The 20,966-nt window shown below is 41.5% G+C and overlaps 1 protein-coding gene across 4 annotated transcripts in view; it reads left to right on the forward strand.

Moving 5' to 3' along the window:
* The first annotated feature begins 575 nt into the window (after nucleotides 1-575).
* PTPN5 (protein tyrosine phosphatase non-receptor type 5) overlaps nucleotides 576-20,966 on the forward strand; it is an 81,944-nt gene continuing 61,553 nt past the window's right edge. The window contains exon 1 of one of the 4 annotated variants that reach the window (XM_027737248.2): nucleotides 576-760. The gene's annotated coding sequence lies outside the window, so the exon portion shown is untranslated. Of the gene's footprint in view, nucleotides 761-858; nucleotides 1,011-10,399; nucleotides 10,807-20,966 lie in introns of those variants that run through there. The other 3 variants (XM_039382438.1, XM_027737247.2, XM_027737249.2) reach the window with 3 other exon arrangements.

The raw sequence follows: 20,966 nt of genomic DNA on the forward strand, positions 1-20,966 counted from the left end.
TTCCCGGGGGCATCTGCAGAGACGGGGGGGGGGATAGGCGGGAGCGGTTTTGCACTACAGACCTTCCTGCTTGGGGAGAGAACGGCTCTTTCCTGCCGCTCGTCACCTGTCCCCCCCTCGGCGCGCACACACACACACACACACACACACACACACACACACACACACACACACACACACACACTCTCAGCGGTGACGGGGCGGGGGCGACAGTCGCCCTGTCTGGCGGAGGGGCCGGTGCCCCTGGCGCTGGGGGGGCTGCCCATACCTGTCTGCCGGGGGCTGCGGGGGCGGCGTGAGGGAGAAACGAGCCCAGTGGGTGTCAAAGGCGGGTGGGTACGTGGGGCGGTGTGTCCCCCTCATCTCCCCCCGGGGCTGGGGAACTTCCCGGGGCTGAAGGGCGCTCCGTAGTGCCGGCACCAACCGCAGCACTGGGGGGGCTGGTGAGGGGGTTCTGAGGGGCGGCTGGGGGCAAGTGGGACGGCTCCGGGCGGGAGGCGGCCCCGCAGCAGGCTGAGGTGGGCTGGCGCTCGGTACCGGCAGGGGAGGGAAGCGGAGCGGGCGGCTGCAAGCGGTGTGGTGCAGCGGGGCTGGGGGCTCGGCGCGAGAGAAAAGACCCACTGCTCCCCTCCCCGCGTCGCAGCGGGCGGCACTGCCTTTGTGCTCCCTCCGCACCTGAGCGCCGGGCTGGGAGGGACGGCGCAGGTGGGGGCGGGCACCGGAGGCAGCGGCGGCGCATCCCCGGAGCCGGGGCGGCGAGGTAAGGCAAGGCAAGGCAAGGCTGTGCCGTGCTGCGGCGGCCGCTCCCGGGGCTGCGGGGGGCGGCTGCACGCCGGGGGCTGCGCCTCCGGGTGGCGGGGGCGGCGGGCGGGACAGGTCTCCTTTGCTTGGCTTTTCCTGCAGCCGCTTCCTATTTCGTCCTGCTGCACGGAGAGAGATGCAACAGCGGCAGCCCGGTCCCCCGGGGAAGGACGGGTTTTGGAGGTGGGCGAGCCGCATCAGCCCGGCCGGTGCGCGGAGGGGCTGCCGGGCGAGGGGCTGGGGCCGGGGGGAGCAGCCGGCGGTGCGTTCACGTTCGCGTTCCCGCGGGCAGGGCTGGGGGGGCCGCACACCCGAGGCGCCCGCTCCGCTCTCCCGCTGCCCGCCGGGCGCAGGGCCCGGGGCGCGGTGGCGGCGTGCGCAGCGCCGGGGGTTTTCTCCCGTTTTCCCTCACCAAAGAACGCCAAGATACGCGGGGCAGACGCCGGTGTACGCGCTTAGCGGATCTTGCTTGCGAAGGGGTGGGAGATTCGGGGGAGGCTGCTTTCGAACCGGCACAGTCGGTAGTTAACTACGGGCTGCAGTTAAAATTTTAGCAGCAGCAACAGCTTTGCGATGCTTTCCGGGAATACTGCTGTCTGAGAGCTGATGTTCCAGGCAGCCCGTGGTACGCTGCCGCTTTCTACTAGATGGCAGTGCTGAGAGCGGGATAGTTGCCGTGGTAGGTAATAAAGTGCTGGGAAGCTGGAGACTTGTGTGCAGCTGGATTTTGGTGGAGTTATGGGTGGAACAGAAGACAATTCACATGTGCCCTGTGAGCTCATTTGCAATTAAGACGATTTTTTTCAAACCTTACATATGGTTATCTTGTTATTCAATTACGTTTTGGTGAGACTGTGATTATTACACTATGTTAGAAAGGAAAAAAGAAATTTGGTAGGTTAAGCTCTTTTTACAAAGTTGCCAAGGTTCGGATCCAGCTCTGTGGCTGCCACCTGATCGGCAAAGATTTGCAGCTGATGATCAGATTCTGTGCTTGTGGCAGAGCAATACATTACAGATTCAGAAGAAACGTGGCTGCATTACCCTCTTTTTTTAATTTATTGTCGTATATACTGAGGAAGCAAATTTTTTTTATTTGATCACAATGTTAGTCAGTTTGATATGATAAATTCTTTGTTGTATGAATTATGCAGTTAATGGCTCAGGTTCCAATCTTGGACAGACCCAGGGTTCACATTGGTTTCAGAAGTTGTGTGGTACATGACAGAGTGCTGAATTTTACTGTGTAGAATATCTGAAGTAAATTTTCTCACTGTTTGCCTTACATTTCCAGTTTGTTCCTTTGGAGTAGCAGAATGTAATGATTTTTGCCGATGTTTTTATTGATATATTTGAATTAGGGTTATATGTCAAAAGCCAAGGATTGTTCAGGGGCTCAATATGTGCCTTTTGAGAGCGAAAATTTAGCTTGTTGACTTCAATGTGAATAAAATGGACACTAGAACTCTTACTTTACATTTGCGTATAATGAGTCCAAACATTTTCAGTAGGTATGTGCAGAAAGGTAAGCACATCACATTCATTTTATTCATTTTGTTATAATTGAACAGACATTATTCTTTGTAGTATTTTGTCATTGGTTTGTAGGGGTTTTTTTACTGCTTATTTAGCATTGTTATGGTTTAAGGGATAAGCTTTAAAATATTTGTTATTCCACTGCAGAAAGTGTTGCCAACTGGATGTCATGTGTGTAAAACTAGAACGGGAGCCTTTAAATAGCAAAACTATCAATTCAGTAACAATTTAGTGTGATAAATGGCAGAATACACTTAAAAGAATGCAAATCTGAACAATTATAACATGCATCTTTTGGTATTGATATTGTTAATGTACAAAGCACAAAAGGAAATAAGCACATACAACTTCTAAGCACCTAAACTGGTTTGAAATGGAAGGGCTGTTTTCTATTGTGCAGTTTATGCTTAAAAAAAAAAAAAGGCAGAGTGGGGAAAAAATGAGAAGTTTTTACAAACATCTATTTTGTTTTCTGAATCTCAAAATTCCATTATGCAGCAGGACGCTTTCCAGTATCTGCTTTCTCAGTATCTGGAAAGGCAGATGTTGCTGCAGCACTAGCAATTACACTGATTTGCAGCACAGCAGAATAAAACCCTCTGTTCTGACTTTCTGCCTCTGTCTAAAACAGTCAGCCATATACCTCTGTTTTGGGCTTGTCAACAGAAGAGATGAGATAGGGAAGTTAGGTTTGTTCAATAAAGGGATTGAATGTAATGTACAATTAGGAAATCTCTGTTCCAAGAATAAAATGATTAAATTTGCCTAACAAACTGCATTGAAGAATTCCATTTGCTTGGATTTACCTTGCAGTTGTCCACAAACCAATCCTTGCCAGAAGTCAGGTAGTTTTGCCAGGTTTGGTTGCTTGTTAGTTGCCTAACCAAATCACTCTGTCCTGTGGGATGTTGAGTCAAAAGGCAGAAGAGGCAACAGAGACTAGAGCCCTGCAGGCTTTTGTCAAACAGCCTTTCTGAGTTGTAGCTTTTTAAAAGGTGCATAACAGAATCCCAGCTTCACTGAAATGACTGAGAATTTTGCTCTCACAGTTTCACAGTTCTTTTTTGGTTTGCTTCTTATCCTGTGTGGGCCACAGCAAAATGTGACTGATGTGACTCGAGATTCAACCTATGATAAGGAATGGATTCTTGGTTTAAACTGATGATTATAGAGTTTATCTTTAGTTTTCAGAGATAAAGTGTTTCTACTTTAGAGAATATTTGAGACTTCCTGCAAACAAAACGTGCAAGTGAAATTTAAGAACTGAAGGGTTGATTTGTACTAAAGCATCTTTAGCAGAATAAGACCAGAAGAGATGCAGAGTATGTGTGTGCTATATGTATGTGTGCTACCATATAACAAGTGAGCCCTGATATTTAAGAAAGGTGATGGTTTTGAAAATCTCTGGAAGGTGACAGGATTTTTTATCTCACAATCGAGCTCATGCTTTTTTCAGACTCCTCCCTTAATCCTATGGAACCAACTTGTCCTGTGATTTTGAGCAACATTTTAAAGAGCTAGTATAGTAATAATCTGCTTGTTAGAAATCAAATTCAAGCTCCTGTGTTGTAAGAGTCCTCATTTGTGACCATCTAGAATGACAGTAGTGGTATGTTATTGGTTTGTGTCTTTTTTCCTTTTCACCCTTCCTTGTTTGGTGACCTGCTACATGTAACCTGACTCCTAACGTGTTTGGAGCAGGAGAAGCCTTTCCTACCTTTTTTCAGTAGGGCTCAAATCCCTGTTTGCAGTTCCAAGAGATGGGTGTAATAGAAAGTAAAGTCTGACCCTGGTTTAAGGTCATGGGTAGCTGCCCAAAATATTTAATATTTTTAAGAGTTGGACTTCTAGCATAAAAAAATTGCTTCTTGTTTCTTTGTGATTCAGTATCATAGCTGCTTCATACTGTGTTTCACTGCCATGTTTATGGGTATAACATCTAGATAGTGCAACCTTCTGTATTCTTATAGCAATTCTGACCTGTGGACACAACTGTATGTGCTAATGGGAACTTTTGTGTTTGATGCAAACTCACCTTTTAGGTATAAGCAGCTCGATTAAGTTACAGAGAGATTGTGACCTCCCTTATCTATCATCAGATAAACACCTTAAGACTAGCCTTGACAACCACTTGACAATATAATAAAGCCATTTAGGCCATCTTTTAGAAAAGAATATCTGAGGCTGAGCTCAAATAGCAGTGAGTGCTAGAATGAGTGAAAACTGCATGCAATATCTTTTATGTGCATGCATGTGTTTAGCATGGAAACTGTCTTCATAATACTATGTGTGCAAACTTGGTACTTCTAGATGAGGCATAGTTTCAGACAGGTTTTGAAAGCTTCAGTGAGAAGGTACTAATCCCTGCAGTGTGCAGAGCCTGCTCCTTGCTAGTTATGCCCACTGTCACACCCACAGCTAACATGTCACTCTCCAAACTGATGTCTGTGTGCATCCACTGCTTCATCAACCTGCATAAGCTATGACACAGCTAGTCTTAATTACATTGCTTTTAAAAAATCATTCAAATGTAATTCATATATCACTAGAATTGTTCTACCACTCGTTTGTCCACAGCTCATGTTTCATTAAAAGTGCTGATGAGCACTCAGGACTCTGAAGACAGCAGTTTTGTGCCAGATAAGAATGTTCCTTAAAGAAGCTGATGGAGGATAGAACTCCAGAGTTCCTGGCAGACACTGACAGCATAAGATGGCACCATAGTCTAGTCTGAAATTGTAAGTCTTAAGGAGGACTAGATGCCCTTGACTTTACAAGGAGTTATTTCACTGAAGAAAATTAATAGTGGGCTAGAGATCACTAGAGTGGACTAGGAGTCTTGGATGCTAACACTGTATATGACGCCTTGAAATACATTGCACAGTTGTAGCCCCAGTGTTAAATACAAAACCCACCACCATCCTTGGCAGATGAGTGCCCTGGGGTGGGGGGGAAAAATCAGTGGATATATAGTGGGCAAGTCCAGTGGACTTAGATTTTTCCCTTTCAAAAAGTGGAAGAACCTTATCTCTGTCTTCCGTTTCCTTTCACCTTCATTACACAGTACTTGTAAGAAACAATAAATGCAGAAAGAATCTTGCAAAGTGTGTTTCTATTTGTAAGTAGGCCATTATCAAATGCCGGCTTGCATTCCTACAGTACCCTGAGAGATGAAGGAGATGGATGTATGTCATTGAGAGATGGAGGGCTAATTTACATATGGAAATTTGGTAACAGTAGTGCACCAAGCTTATTTTCCATGCATGCCTCTTACTGAAACAGGCTGTGAATGTATATATGCCTCAATATTCAGAGTGGCTATTCTGTGTAGACAGATCCTTAGATTAAAATTACTATTCCAGGAGTTGGTGAAATCAAGTCTAAACTTAAAGGAGAATAAAACAACAAAAGGAGCCCAATAACAATGCAAGTAGAGGTATAACAAGAGCCCAAATATCTTCCAAGTACATGTGCTTTGGCAAAGATATGCATTTTCATCTGTGAACCCAATATGAGAATTTAAGGTTAAATATCCTCTTACATATGCACTGCTTTGTTTATTCAGTATATGTGTAGTGAACAGAATACTTTCTATTTAGGAGAATAGACACAGATCTCTTCTCTGTGGTGACCAGTGACAGGACCCAAGCAAATGGCCTGAAGTTGTGTCAGGGGAGGTTTAGGTTGGATATTAGGAAAAGAGTCTTCACCCAGAGGGTGGTTGGGCACTGGAACAGGCTCCTCAGGGAAGTGATCACAGGACCAAGCCTGACAGAGTTCAAGAAGTGTTTAGATGATACTCTCGGGCACATGGTGTGACTCTTGGGGATGGTCCTGTGCAGGGCCAGGAGTTGGACTCAATGATCCTTATGGGTCCCTTCCAACCCAGCATATTCTGTGATTCTGTGAATGCTTTGTATTTACAGCTGTTTCTTCAGGTAATGATGTATCATTTGTTACTATTGCAGCAGAAAATGACAGGAATTTGTTACTTCTTGAAATGTATGTTTATGAAATCAGAATTATACCTAGAAATCACCATGTCCCTAGACCCCATGAGTTCTGTGTGTCTGGAGATGTATATACATTTACTCAATGCAAGGGATACAGGTAAAGATAACTTTCATTATGTGCTCTTAAGAATTAGATGTTGAAAACTGGTATAAGAATAGCACTAGTCTGTAAACTTAAGTGAGTAAAGTATAAAATTGTTTTAAATAAATGGCAGAGGAGGAGCAGATGTGGAATGGTGGGGACTGTTGATGCAAAACAACAAACAAGATGCTTGTAGGAAATAGTCCTTTCAGAATTGTAGAAATTTTGCTAAAAATCAGTGAGCAGTTTAGATTTACTTTGTAATACACAAGGTATAAGTTATGTTTCTCATATCAAGCTCTGAAGTAATTGGCAGTTATTTGCACTCTGGGACCACATCAGCCTATGAAGTCATTGTAAAGGAGAGTCAAAAGACATATTATAACAAATTCAGTGCTAGTGAGATAAAATATATTCTAAAATTGTGATTGAACCTAGATCTAAATAGAAAATCTTTTCTAAAAGAATATTTTTATTGAGTAGATATAATTTGTGATATTTTGGTCGCCTTCAGTTATTTAATTATTTGTTTTTTAATAACCTACCTCTGTTGTTTCTGACATTCTTAGAAGCAGAAACTCAAAACTTTCACATCCTTGAAGACTGAACAGGACCGTTTATATTTAGTAATATTAAGGTTGTACATACCTTATTTCATTATTGAAACTACAATATACTACTTTTTGTTTCATACATAGCTTAATTCCCTTCTGATTTCACCTCTTAGCAGGGGCCACTTAGATGAATTTAGATATTGAATTCATTTGGACCAATGTATACCTCACTTTCAAAATGAGGTTGTATCTCTTTTTTTTCCTTAATTCTACACTCCAGAAAATAATGGTCCTTGTGGTTCATACCCTTAGAGAAATGTTTCCTTTTTTCCTGTAGATAGTTGCTACTCCCCTTCAGTGGGAGACCATATTCTGTTTGTAACACCAGAGATGTAATCCTCTAACACTATCTTAGAGTTTGTTAGAAAAAAAATGCTGCCATTTTGTAAAGACACAGAGAACATTTTCAGATATCATTGAATAACCAAAACTTCTGGGGGGAAAAAAGCTCAGAATTTTGCACAGTGAGGGTATCTGTTCTGAATTGTATCTCCCAGTTGCTATAAATAATAACCATTTTCATAATAGATGACTTGCAGTCTGTAAAAGCAGGTCATTCCTATTACTACCTTCTTTCTCTTCCTGCTGTTTCAATGGCAGGAGACTTGCAGCAACCAACAGCATTGCAGACTTTTTTAGGTGGAGGTGACTGCAAGTTAAGGGGAAGGCTCCACTAGTATAACAAGCTTTGTGTCTTTTTGGGAGGTAGGGTTAGAAAAGCTAAACAAACAGTTACCTTGCTTTTTGTAGTCCCATTCGTACCACCCACCAGCTTGCCCAGACCACAGCTTTACTTTGCTTGGGTAGAACGACAGTTGTTAAATGAATATTAAGGGGATGGGGAGAAGAGGACTTGAGAAGTTTCTTCTTTGGTTGAGAGAAGCACAAGAGATGAGAACAGTCTATTGAACCTGCTCACTGATCCTGGCTGGTTTCTGCAAATAGGGTTGTGACAAGCAGTCCACGGGTTGTAGGTCGACAGTTGTCCTGTGCAGCTCTGGTGACAACACAAACAGCAGATTTTCCACACAGTCACTCTGGAGAACTGTTCTTACAATTCTCTGTTGAGTAGCTGCCTGTTCAAAAGGCAGGTCACTGGATCTCCCTGGATGCATTCCATGTTTCTCAATCAGCAATAAAATTTTGCAGCTCATACTGGTGTCCTGGGCTTGAACAAAGTTTGGGCTATTTAAAATTTAGGCCTATACTCCCATAAAATAGTACGGAAGACAAACCACTTCAGGCCTTCTAATGATAGTGAGAATCCATATGGGCTTGAGATTTCATTTTTCTGTGCTCTTGCAAGATTTAGGTCATAATGTTTAGGTTAGGACACTAGAAGAAAGCTAAGCATCTTGATTCAACCTCCATAAGAGAGTACTTGTTTTACCAGAGATATTATTTGAAGCATTCCCCTGGATATGTGATACCACTTTTGAATTTACTGAATTACACTTGCTGTTTGTTTTCTGGGGCTTGGTTTGTTTGTTTGTGTTTGTTTTTTATAATATAGGTAAATAAATTATGCTTAGTATGTGTTTTTTTCAGCATCATCCAGAGATTCTGGGAGTGAGAATCCATTTTATTCATCAGGCAGTACATTTTTTTCTAATAGTTCTGCATAGCCCTTTTTACTTCTGGAAACAGAGACTTCCTGCTTCCTTCCTGTACTTTGACTGGTTGAGTACGGCTAGATTTGGTTTATTTCTTTCCCAGAATGTCTTCCATTTGGTACTTCAACAGCATCTGTTCCCTCATTTTCAGTATGAGTTGCAGTGTATATTACCAGCCTGGGGCTTGGCTGTAGCTGTCTCCTTTAGGAGCAGAGCCTCCCTTGCCAGTGGAGATCACTGCCACCATTCCATTACACTGACTGAAGCCTTTGCTCCTTAAGTCTGAGAATAGCAAGCCAGAGAGGTGGAATAATTTAAGTAGTTGACTTGTTTCAGTCCTCTTCCAAACATGGAAATCACAGCCTGCAAACATTTGTGAGATGAAATGTTGGCACAGACATGACAATTTCTGTGAAACTGCAGATGTGACTACTTTGTTATGAAACTGCTGGGAGCTTCAAGAATTACTGTAACAAATCCTATGACTAAAAAACATATAATGGCTATTTTATTCTGCTGGTGATTGCTTTTGCATCTTCAGAGCCTGTTTAGAATGGTCACATAATTGAAAAAGTTAATATTTTCTTTTGAATTAGAGGAGGACTTCTCTTATACTTACATGATGCCTGACTTGTCCTGACATACAGAAGGAGCTGAGTGCCCAAATGCTATGTGTATTTAACCCATTACTTATTGTCTTAAACCATGTTTTCAGATGCTACTCTGTTCTTTGTGGTAAATTACTGCAAGCACGTGTAATATTCTCCATGCTATGTACATTTGCTAACATCCCAAATTTCTTAATTATGTATTTTGTCCCTGAAACAGGCACTGCCATTTGCATCATGTACAACAGTGTATGACCTGAATTTTTTAGGGAAAAAACATCATCCCTTTGAATTTCCTGTGTGCTCTCTGGCACCCTAACCCCTCTGACTCCTGACTGGAAACACTGTAGATCTTGGATGTAGTTTTGACCACTTGCCACAGTTCTCTGTGTTGCCAGTGGGCAGCAGATCACAAATGGAGATTCAGTGGTCTAAAGTTATGTAGTGATGAGAGAACCAGCAATTAAAGCAACAGAGTTTTATTTGCAGTGTAGTCTGTGCAGCTCAGAACATCAATTTTCAATCTGTTATCCTTGAGTGAATTAGATTACATTAGATTAGTTTGCATTAGTTTAAATTGAGAACTGTTGCTTTGTTATAGTCCTGGTCATGACTTTAAAGTTACACTTATTAACTTTAATAAAGGGGATTTTTAACCCAAAAAATTGTGCCAGTTGTAAGATACTGATTCAGTCATGATGCTGGTTCCAGTGTTTGGACAGAAGAGCCCACTGTGCATTCAAGATTTAGAAAAAGATTCTATTCTGCTTGGCAAGCTTGCTAAAAGTTTTGTTCATGCTAACTCTGGCTTCACTGTGTTCTCTCACAGCCTGTTGGTGTCTGTCTGGTGGCCTGGGATTTGTAAAGCTGTGCCTATGCGATTGCTGATTACGCTGGGAAAAGAAAGGCAGTCCAAAGCTAGCTGGAATAGCATCTGCTGTCATTTGGGAATTTGCTTTATTAAGGCATCCAGCTTACTCCCTTGGTTGTTGATGCTGAACAGAAGTAAAAACTGAGAGTAAATCTCTGAGCTAATTCACTGTCTGTCCTTGAAGCCGGATGTTTATTCCAGTTTGGAATACAGAGTTTCCTATCTGTGTCTGCAAACTTTTCTTCCTTATTTTTTTTCCAGGTGATACCAATCTCTGCTACTCTCTGCATGGCTTTCGCCCTGTCCATCTGTGTCCATCAGCTCTCCAGTCCAAGTGTCAGCTCCTCTAGCTGTGTATTTCCCTTCCTCTCAGAAAGAGCTGAGTAACCTTCTGCCACAAAGGCTTCAAACCAGGGAAGTAGAAACCTCCCTCTCCACTACATCCTGTCAGATTAGCAGCTACTGATTTATATTGGTATTGTCCAATTATGAAAGAAGCAGCTTCTTCCCAGCAGCTATAGAATCCCTTGTTTGTGAGGGACTTTATCATGGGCCAAAATGAACTGATGGCCACCACTACAGGATACATGAAAGTAATTTGCTTCTGGTTTCTTACTCTTTTGCAACTGATTGCTGTGGACATCATTCTGATTCTGAGAACACAGCAGGTATTTGGAAATATCATCTTGATGTACTGGTCCTGGAAAATGCCACATTAATCCATCCAGCCATTTTTAGACCAATTTCCTGGAATATTGAACTTAAGAATTGCATTTACCTGGTTGTGATTGCCAGTTTTCTTTTTTTTTAGGAGCTGATGCTTCCTAAGTTACCAGAGGTAAAGATGAGCAGAAATCTGAGATCCTGCTAACATGTCAGGCTAGATAAAGCCTTGCTTGCTAATCACAGTGATTTGCATGGTATTGGTCCTTTGTCCTAGAGAGGTTTTTTTTTTTCCTGTTGCTCAAGAATTGGTCTCAGACCTTAGATCAGTGTAAATTTCAAAGCTCCTCTGCTGTGCTAATCCCTTGTGTGTTGTTCTGGAGCTGTTAATTGATGATAATTCTGAATGCTTAATGCATTTTGTTTGAGGATTTCTAAACCTTTTTCTGGCGAAGTGTTCTCAGTGACACTAGTTAATGTGTGGAGTGGTTTTGGGGAAGCAAAGGGATTGGAAAGCAAAAGAAGCTGTTTCTCTTTTGTGTCTTTTGTGTGCATTGGTGCCATGAAAAGCAAGAGTTGGAAAGGGTGAGAGACTGATTGTTCCTTTCCCCCTCTGCACCTGCCAGGCTTTCGCATTTGAAGAGTATGATGGAGTAGCAGGGCCCCATCTGCTGATGTTCCCTTTTATGTGAGATGTTTCCTTAAAGAAGGGGTCTTACATAAACGACTTTGCTGACCTGTGTTTCTGTGTATATTCCATATCATATCTGTGGGTGTGTTGTTAACTACTGCACAGAAAAGGAAAAGTGAGAAACCAAGTCAGTGCTAGAGCTGGAGAAAGTAAGCAGCCCTTTTAGTTGTATGCAGGTCATAACTTCTAAGCAAGGTTTAGCATCTTCATAAAACTTGGACCAAGATAACTTCAGAAGTTACCCCAAAATGAAGCTTAGTTTCTCTTCATGTTTAACTTTGATAGCAGAAATCCCACAGGTGGCAGAGGGAACAAGGTCAGACTAGGTGGTGTTGGCTGGCAAGTTGGGAAATTTCAAGGCCTGTCCACACAGACCATAGGTATTTTTTTTCTGTCTGAAAGGATCCTGATACTCAGCTAGGAGGCAAAAGCTGTTCTTCTGTTTTGATTTGAAGTGGTGTCTGGGGAAGAGGAAAACAGTATTGGCAGCAGCTTCTTTTGCTTTGAGCATTATGTCTGTATATTCCCTGTAGAACTCATTAATTTTTAAGGCTGTGGCAGCAGTAGGCTAAATGGATACAGTAGTGATACACTGATGGTTTGATATGGTGCATTCATCCTTTTGGCATAACCAGTTCTGCTCCCTTCAGATATGTGCAGCACCCCAAGCTCAGTGGGTCAGTTTAACCTGAGAAGGCGGCTGTTTAGCAAACAGGAAGATACCATTTGGAAACAAGAAACCTGTTCTTTCTGGAGCATTGTCTGCCTTCTGTTTGAATCCTCCATAAGATTCATTTACTATGTCAGTAAACTCTGCGTATTTGTAGAAAGAGGGAAATTTTTCATGAAGGTCAAGCTCACCATGGTTTATGCTGGTGAGACAACAGTGTGTGAAACACACAGGTTCTGAGTTACTTTGTGATTTCTCATCAGTAATTGCTAGTCAGGATAAGTGTCAGTTGTTGACTTACAGGGTCTTAATGTTAGTATGTTGTGAATGGATAAGTTTTTCAAATGCGGTGTGCTTTTCAAAAGTGGTAATGTTTCATGTGCATCTTTACATGGCCCTTTGGTAGCTTGTAATATCCAAATACTTAATACAATTTAGTAAAATGTAGAAAATACTGTCCTAATGTGGGAAGTCTTACATTGGACAGGGTGGGGAGCTACTGAGTCCTGACCTAGGACTTGAGCTGTTATATCCAACTTCCTTTCCAAGAAAAGTCATAGGAGGTTGCCACTGCCTCCTGAGCTATACAGCCTGGACTCTACGAGAGCCATACTGGTTTTTTTTTTCAAGGGGTAGGTGCTTTGAAGGGGTAGTAGTCAATGCTGAGCTGCGAGTCAAAAAAACCCCAAAAAAACCCACCAAAAAACCCAACAACAAGCAGGGGAGGCTGTGGCATGGCCCTGAAGCCCCAGTACCAGTGTGCTGTCACCTGTCACACAGCCACAATGCATGAAGCAGGATAAAAAGGGGATCCTTGCATGCCCCACTGTGGGTTGGCTGGGGTTCACAGGTGGGACAGACCTGGCTGCAGCCAAGGCCTGAGGCACTGAAGGTCATTCTTGGGCATATGTGCACCCTTGTGAAGGTAACAGGAGTATTGAAGGATACAAAGTGGTGTATCACAAGACATTTAGAGGCACTCAGGACAGCAAAGGATGCAAGCAGTCAACCAATGCGCCTCCATTTGGTACTGGGAACACTTACTGGCTTTACTATGAGCTTACCATCCTTGTTTTCAACCTTACTGGCCTTACTTGAGTTCTGAGACCATTTAATGATGTCTAATGCTGCTTCCTCTCCCCGCTACTGCAATCCATTTCCAAGAACTAGAATTCAGAAGCATGCACTCTGCTCCAGCTGGTGGGATTGGAAGCAGTAGAAATCCCAAATTGGATACAGTATGTTTTGTAGTTATAAAAACAATGCCGATATCGTGAAATACACCACATACAAACATCCGGGGGAAAGTAATTGTCCATCTAATGCAAAATATATTCTGTTCATAAAGCTCTTGTATGTACTGTATATTTCAGCATGTTTACTAGTTTATAGTGCTTATCTTCCAGACCCTGGAGTGTAGATATCTTCAGCCTTGTGATGAAAGATCACACTCTCTAAACACAGAATAACAGAGAAAGTATAGACGGGCTGTGATCCAGACCACAGAAACAGCTACGAGCTGTAATGCCCATCAACATGTCTGCAGGCACTGGTGATCCCTCATTCTTTGGGGGGATGCTGGCGACTCATATGTCCACTGAGATTAGAGTCAAGGGCTCTTACCACCTCCAGGATTCAGCCTTAAATGCCTGCCAAAATGTTCTCTGCCTTTGGAACTTGAAATGGTTCAAAGCTTCTCTTATTTTGTATTTTTAAATTAAAACATGAAATCCAATCTACTGTGGTACTAACATTTTCTCACTACCTCCCTTCCAGACTGGAATCCTGTATATCATGTTTCAGTAAGCTTCAGGAATGTTTTGCTAACATATAATGAGGGATTTATAACCTAAATGCTGACACAACCTTAACTAGCCTACTGCAAATGTGACAGTATTCATTAAAGACTCTCTAGGGTGCAGTATGCTCCTTGGTGGACTGGGTTCCTGGAAATTTAATGGCAGTTTGTGAATTGGCATCAAATTTTGGTTTTAGTCTGTCTCTTGTTACTATAGAAAACAATTTTGGTTCTGACAATGTGAGAGATTCTGTTTTACTTTGCTTTCGTGCTGTACTTTAGGAATGAGAATGAGTCAGCCGGTGAAACAGTACAAAGAAAGATTGCTTTGTGTCCGCTTACTCTTCCTGAGCTTATGCAGGATATTCGTGTCCAGCTGTCAGTAACCAGTTGAATTCCTGTCTCACCTGTTGGTGAAGCTCAGTTAAGTTCAGAAAAGGTGTCTGAGATTTGTGTGTAATTCTATCTTTGTTTCTGCTCAGTAACTTCATGAAGGTTGAGATAAGCATTATAGGTTGCTGTGGGATTTACTTAGTTCTTGGTACATCTGGAGACTGGATTATTTTGCTTCATCACAGAAAAGTGTTGAATTGCTTTTATTGTAATATGATACAATATTCTGCACTACTTACACATTATCCATACAGCATCATTGTGCAATAACTTTCTAAATAACTTCATGTATTGACATAGTCATTCTGGAATAGTTATTCTTAAAATACTCATCCTTCTATACTGTGACATAATTTGTATCTGTAGACAAATTCACAAATGGTAAATAGTTCTGGAGAGTTCTACCTGTAAGACCCTGGCCTTCATAGATAAAATATCATCTGAGATCAGCTACCCTAAATTTGTTGCTTGCCAAATACCTTCCAGCCACTTCATTTAAATACTTAAGTGAGAACCAATATTTCTTATAAAAATCTAGCGCTTTTTTCCTTTTCTTTTTTTTTTTTAAGAGAGAGTAAATGAGTTAGTGGGTCGTTTAAAATGCTTCACTCTAAAAACAACTGTCCCTTTTCAAGCAATTTTATAGATTGAAAATATACTGCCCTTCCCCCCTCCAATTTAACATTAGCCTCAAAAATAGCTTTTTTTTTTTTTTAATTGTAGATTACTACTGAAAACCAAAACTTATTTAGTGATGATATTTTTCTTCTGTGTTTTCTGCTGTGGGTTGACTGACTTGTGGATGTACTTGACTTACACCTTTTGAACTGAATGAATGCTGGGAACTACGACAGTTTTGGCTACCTTTACTCAGTTCCTGCAAAGGATAAAAATAGGTGAGGCAGTTAGGATCTGCAGTGCAAACATAGTTGTCAGTGGCAGGGGGGTAGGAATGTGCCCAGTTCTTTCAAAGTAAGGCTGGTATAGAGAAATTTATGTTTGTTTAATAAAATCCTCACGTGACTGAGTTTGGTGCAAGTTCTTAATGTGGTCTTAAACCATCTAGCGAAAGTGACTCTAAGTATTTGTTCATGTTTCCACAAACCATTTCACAAGCTCTCTGGACATATTTTGAATTCAAACTTAAGTACTTGCATTTGTATAGTACCCATTATATGTTTTTGCTCTTTGTTGCTTTTGACCTGTACTTTGGATCACCCAGAAGCACGCAGACCAACATGCACCTTATCTGATTAACTTAGAATTCCATGACCAGGGCTGCACCACTTGTATTGAAATTCATGTGGGTGGGAATGGACATTACATCATTTTATCCAGTGGTTAGTTTAGAGAAAAAGAAAGGGGAAATTGATGGCTGTGCAGAGAGGTGGATGCAGAGCTGAATCAAACTGGTAAAAGGGTGAAGGGCCATGTGGCAGAACAATAACTCCTTTTTTCATATCAAATTTCTTTGATGCAGCTGCAGTGTATATCACATGTCAGTGTTAATGGCCAGAAGGTGTCTACCCCTCTTTAGCCTCTTAGAAAGATGACCTTGAAAGATTATGTGGATTTTGCTAGGGTTGTAAGACTGGACTCCAAACTGTGCACTCTGTGGATCAGATATTCTTAATACTCTTAAGAGTCCTAGGCAAAAGATTGTAGTAATTTCAATACTTGCTGTTGTGCTTTGTGAAATCCAGGGAGAGGGAATTATCCTTACTGCGTGAAGACTGAGAACTAAGGGGGATATTGTGACCACTGGTAGTGGCAGGCTCTGTAGCAGAGCTTTTGACTGTTATGTGGGAGGCTTAGGTTTCATCAGAGTGGGGAATTTAATTTCCCCATTTCACTGAGGTTGGATTTTTACAGAAATGTAACTCTATGTACCTTGCAGAATCTGCAGGAGAGCAGAGCTGATTTGTGTTGAGACAGATCTCCCACACGGCTGTGAAAACAAGTGCACAAATTCAGAATAGCTGGATGTAAATCTGAAGTAACTGTCATGGAGATTGATGTTCTCTCTAGGAGTTAATCTAGATTTACATCAGGGTAACTGTGACCAGAATCTCTCAGGATTCATCTTTGCTAGACTTTAGTACCTCACTAAATTAATTGCTAATTAACTTGAGATGGTTGATTATTGTGGATGCTTCCCACATATTTCTTCTGCCTTACCGTCATAGAATTTAAAGACAGAGCTCCACTATATCAAACCAGATCTTACCTATTCTGAATTCCTGCTTGTCAAAGACTATTTTCTTCACCTAGATATGAACACTCTGAGTGCAGTCAGCAGACATTACATGAAAGTGCTGCAGTCCTCAGAAATCTAACCTCGTGCACATTTGGGTCTAAACCAGCAGACATGGCAGCCCGTATTGCCGAAGGCACTTAGAATAAGGAAGGGGTTTAAAGAGGTCCTGCAAGGTAGTTCCAGATTGCCCTTGAAGGCTGGCCTTGCCAGTTTCTGCAGTGGAGAGGGCAGTATGAGACTTCTTTTTGACATAAGTACAGCAGTCAGCTTGAAGTGGTTTCACCACCGAGACATCTAAGAATCATCATGAGCTACCTCCACTCCAGACACGCCTTCCCTTGTGTGTCATGTGCTCTCGTGCTTTAATTCTATACAAAACAGGTTGCACCGTGAAATACCTCATGGTAAAATACTAATTTGCAGCATCCAAGGCCATTGGGAGGGGAAATGCCCAGACTGATTCCTTCAAAGTCTGACATTGAGGCACCTGAAAATTCTGCTTCCTTTCCTCTTCAGATTTCACTATCAACATTACACTAACAAGGCACACCTCTCTTGTATGTGTTTCGTATGGTTTTTATGGGATGCCAGAATGATGAGGTATGTCTGATCCTGCTGTAGTTGGGGCAAAGAGGTTTTATGACAGCCTTACTTGAAAACTAAATCCAGGTTCTGCTCCAAGTCCTTCCAAAATGGAAGCAGAGCAGAACAGTTAAAGCAAGTCAACTTGAGAACCTCTAATGTCCTTGAAAATAGTAAAAGGATCTGCACTAGGGTTGAAAGCAAAACTACATTCGGCCTCTACTACATAAAAGGTCCTTATTCTTAAATAAACACGTTGTTGGGTCCCACCAGAAAATGTGTCTAAACAGCATGAGTATAAATGTCACCCTTGTCTTTACGGATGTGCTTAACAACCTCCCTGGCCTTGGGCTTCACTTTGAGCTGGTCTGACTCCTAACACCCTGTAGTTTGAGTTGGGAGGGCCTGGTCATGCTGATTGATGAAATGCAACAAAGATGTAAGGATACAATAAACTGGTGATCATCTTCCTTGCCTGCCTATGAAAGTAAAGGCATCGTGCCAAGCAAATATGCGCATTAGATGACTAACAGCTCCCACACTGTCAGTGTAGGCAGGGAATATGCAATGCAGCCACATATGTGTCTCAGAACCATACTGAGTGCTTTTTATTCTTAATGTTTGGTTTTGTTTTTAAATAGGAGTTCAGATCTTTGAGCAGGATGTTTATCTCTATGCACAGAAAACAATATTGGTCATAGTTTTTAATATACAATCAAGTTTTTAAAACTACCAGCTGATATATCTATTGTGAGTGACATCAGAATTTCAAGCAATTGCTATAAATGTTCACTAAGATAGCTGTGCATATCATGTGTAATTATCTGAGTTTACTTTTTTTTAATGGCTGGAAAACAGTTTTTTAGAAGAGTGAAAATTTTTTCCAGTGGAAATGCTGTTGGAAAGTTTTGTATTCAACTGTCCTGGTTGAGATTTGATCTCACTTTCTTCGATAAAATTGGTGTGAGGTACTCACAAAAATTAGTATGCTGTAACAAATGAGTTGAATTTCATTTGGTACTTGCTTAGCTATAGTTTTAAAATGTACATGTAGATGCTATTGAGCTGAACACCCAGGGATGTCCTGTAAATCCCCGTAAGCAGAGTGCAGTTTACCTTAGCATTTAATCTAACAGTGAGCTTCCACTGAAGAGCATCTCCTTTTCATTCTTCCAGTGATGTCTAATCCACCCCCCAAATTAATTAGTTTTCTGTCAGTTCTTAAGCTGAAGCAGCAGCCTTTTTGCTGCATAGATAGGGGAGACAGAGGGATGTGATGCAGTAGAGGAAAGTGAACAGGATGAAACAAACCCCTCTCTTTCTGCTGAAGTGTAAGGTTAAATCATCTTAAACTCAATATGAAGCGAACCTTAAGTGTTGATGGTTTGGACAGTGGACTCATTTAAATTCTCCAAGAAATATTAAGGACCCACTGAGCTAAGAACTCTATATATGCAGAATTTAGACAGTGTCTTGATCTGAATCTTAAGAAAATGGAGAAACAGTAAACCAAAAACCGACTCTCAAACTGCTACATTACAGTTCTGTGGCCTGATAACCAGATGATCAAGAATTCGATGAACAGACCTCTGTTGTTCCCAGAACTAAAAATTCTCCAAGTTTATCATGCTTTTCATTAACATCTCACAAACATACAATATTACAGAAAGCAGAGTCTCAGAATGCAGATAGAGAAAGACCAAAGTCCTCAGATGTTTTCCAGGACACTCTCTCATTGACAGTGGCAGAATCCATCAGCATCCATTTAGCACTGAGTAAGTCTGATGACAAGCTAATTTTTATGAGTTCAAGAATTAACAAAGCCGTATTTCCCTTACAGAGCTATTTAACACCCTGTGTAATGTGAATTAGTCTCTATTTACTCTATTTTAAGCACCTGTTTCTTCTTTCTTGATCTCTCTGTAAGTTGGCATCTAGATCTCTCATCCTAGTTACAATATTTTTGCCAGTAAAAATTGCTATTTTGTGGACTAGCAGCTAGAAGGGGTTGTGTGGAATGACTGGGGTGACAGTCCACAGATAGTCTGCATTACATAAACTGTGCTTTCCACTAAGGTGGTTAATTAAACTTGGTCTTCAGATCCCAAGACAGAAACCACTAATGTGTGCATTTTATTTTAATAACATGTTTCTGCTCCTCTGCCCCAGGAGACTTGGCCCAGTCTTCCAGCTTGTCTGTTCTCAAGAGAGAGAAAAGGGAATGTAAGGACTAAAGGAGAGTGTGTGGCTCCGTGTAGTCTCTTTTCAAGCAAATAGTCTTGTCTGACTGGGGGTTGTAGATGGAGTGAGGGAACATCTTATGACATCACTACAGATTGCCTGAATGTGTTATGTTCTTTGGGAGAGATTCTGTGTCCTTCCCAGAACAGGGAAAAAGTGGACAGTAGCAATAAACTATTTAATGGTTTTGTGTTCCACCCTCTGGATTTGCATTACTCTTCTGTGATGATGCTCCTGTACATTAACCCACTGTGCCACTCTTGTCAGTGCCAGGGTGTATATCCAGATAACTGTGTGTACAGTTTTTTACCTGGATCTGGGCAGATCATGTCATTGTTTTCAGCAAAAATTAACTCAGTAGCTTAAAACCACGGGATTTTCCTCATTCAAAGCACAAGGTAAAGTTCCTGTTGCTTCCATGAAATAGTCTGAATGTGCTTCGGAGTACTTTCTACTAGAAGTTTTGTAATTGCTTTTCAGTCCTCTGTGGCACATCCTCTAGAGTTTTCACACAGTGCAAAATTAGGTGCTGAAATCTTCCCTTAACTTGAAGCCTGATTTTACTGGCGCTTATGCACATGAGTAAGTGCTCCTGTAACTAGTTTTAGCTGCTCATGTCAGAATAACAAAGGGCACGCAGGAGTTTTAAAAGGAAGGTCGTGCAGTTGTATTGCCTTTACTGTTTAAGGTGAGTAAAACTACTTGGCCTTCACAGTTTTCCTTGTAGTCATGGGCAGATGGAAGTATGACTTTGACATCACTGTAAAGTAGGTGTAAAATGCTGCCAAATCTGAATATTGTTTTCACATCAGTTTTACATTGATAATAACTGCAAGGTGTAGGTTAATTGAGAATAAACCTTTATGCATTTTCAGAGGTGGGAGTTATTCCTAACTGTCCTTGCTTTAGTGGTATTTTCTTTTGATCATTCACATGGTGTTGGAGAGACAGAAATTGAGTCATGTTAGGCAATAGATAAGCTTATTTCCTTCAACAGTGTAAAACCACACTTCTCCCTAAGTTATATGATGGGGAAAGAGGAAGTAGAAGAGAAATGTTTGACTTTGGAGTCAGTGTAGAGAAAAGAATTCTCTAGCAAGGCACCTATACTGAATGCAGACTACAACAGTAGCATATATCTTACAAAGAGAGAACTCTCTAGAAGAGTACAGAGCTCCAACAGTTGTTCATATTCATTTGGCCTCTCTGGAAATGACGTGATACCAAGTTCTTTGCACACTGGGTTTAAAGAAAGCAGTTTTATACTAGCATTTGTATGTTGTGGTGAACCACAGGCACTACGGAAGGTCAAAGAACAGCATTTGGGGCTATTGTCATTGCAAACAGCTTTATGTTAAAAACTGAGAGTGTGGTCAAGTTACCTTGTGTTAGCTGAACCACAGCACCTGTGTGTACACATTCTTAGTCTGCTTTTGTGAAAGCACTAAGCACTTCTGGCTTGAATTTTAACTATCTTGTCTTCTATTCACATTGGACTGAGAGTATACAGAGTTAATTACATTTCCACTTAAT

Source organism: Pipra filicauda, unplaced genomic scaffold, assembly GCF_003945595.2.
Source record: "Pipra filicauda isolate LSUMZ 115617 unplaced genomic scaffold, ASM394559v2 scaffold26_size5592650_pilon, whole genome shotgun sequence".
Classification (NCBI taxonomy): Eukaryota; Metazoa; Chordata; class Aves; order Passeriformes; family Pipridae; genus Pipra; species Pipra filicauda.